Raw genomic sequence first — 1,606 nt, 5'->3', positions numbered from 1 at the left:
TTTCTACATTCCCAAGAGCACAGCCAAGAGTTAAAACAACCTGCTTTTACTTCCTTTAAGATAAGAGGATTGATTTACAATTAAGACTGCATAGAGTTTGCAAAATTAGTTTGTAAATTGGCAATATTTTTTTGTAAGTCAGATTTAAGAAAATTAAAGAGAAAATAAGTGTAGCAGTACAAATCTTTAATGTAAGGAAGAATAAAATTGCAGAGTTTACTATTAGCAAGCTCTTATATTTGTTGAATGTACTTAGTTTTATCAAAGAATTACATAATTGTTTATGAATGATTAATAGAATTGGGAATGTATCTATTTATTTGTATACAGGCATGCCTGATTTTATTGCACTTTGCAGATATTACATTTTTTTAAAAAATGGAAGTTTTGTGACAACCCTGCATCCTGCAAGCCATATCAGTATTCTTCCAAAGTGTGATATTAATGACTTCTAAATATTTCATGAAATTGATATTATAATTTTAAATAGTTAAAAATAATTCATGATATTATAAAGCTGTTAAATACATTAAGAACAAAATGTTAACCAACTATAACTTTGTTTTTAAATTTTTTTTATATTTCAACTTTAATTTTAGATTGAGGGGGTACATGTGCAGGTTTGTTACACGGTTACATTGTGTGATGCTTCGGTTTGGGGTGCAATTGGTTTCACCACCCAGGTAGCCTGGTACCCAATAGGTAGTTTTTCAACCCTTGCCTCCCTCCTTCCATACTCTAGGAGTCTCCAGTATCTATCGTTCCCATCTTTATATTCATGTGTCCTCAATGTTTAACCCCTACTTATAAGTGAGAGCATGTGGTACCCGTTTCTGCATTAATTCACTTAGGATAATGGCTTTTACTTGCATCCATGCTGCTGCAGAGGATATGATTTCACTCTTTTTTATTGCTGTGTAGTATTCCATGGTGTATATGTACCACATTTTCTTTATACAATCGACTACAGATGGGCAATTGGGTTGATTCCACGTCTTTGCTACTGTGAACAGTGCTGAGACAAACATACAAGTGCATGTTTCTTTTTGGCAGAACAATTTGTTTTCTTTTGAGTATATACCCAGTAGTGAGATTGCTGGATCAAATGGTAGTCCTCTATTTAGTCCTTTGAAAAGTCTCCGACTGCTTTCTACAGTTACTGAACAAATGTATGTTCCCACCAACAGTGTATAAGCATTCCCTTTTCTCTCCAGCCTCACCAACATCTGTTATTTTTTTACTTTTTAAAAATAACCATTCTGACTGGTGTGAGATGGTATCTCATTGTGGTTTTGATTTGCATTTATCTGATGTTAGTGATGTTGAGCATTTTTTTCATGTTTGTTGGCTGCTTATATGTCTTCTTTTGAGAAGTGTCTATTCATATCCTCTTCCCACTTTTTAATGGGGTTATTTGTTTTTTTCTTATTGATGTATTTAAGCTTCTTATGTATTCTGAATATTAGACCTTTGACAGATGCATAGTTTGCAAACATTTCTCCCATTCTGTATGTTGTCTGTTTATTCTGTTGATAGTTTCTTTTGGTGTGCAGAAGCTCTTTAGTTTAATTAAATCATACTTGTCAATTTTTATTTTTATTGGAAT

The sequence above is a fragment of the Mandrillus leucophaeus genome, unplaced genomic scaffold (assembly GCF_000951045.1).
Source record: "Mandrillus leucophaeus isolate KB7577 unplaced genomic scaffold, Mleu.le_1.0 Scaffold942, whole genome shotgun sequence".
Classification (NCBI taxonomy): Eukaryota; Metazoa; Chordata; class Mammalia; order Primates; family Cercopithecidae; genus Mandrillus; species Mandrillus leucophaeus.
The sequence above is the reverse complement of the archived record's forward strand: the minus strand, read 5'-3'. Positions refer to the sequence as shown.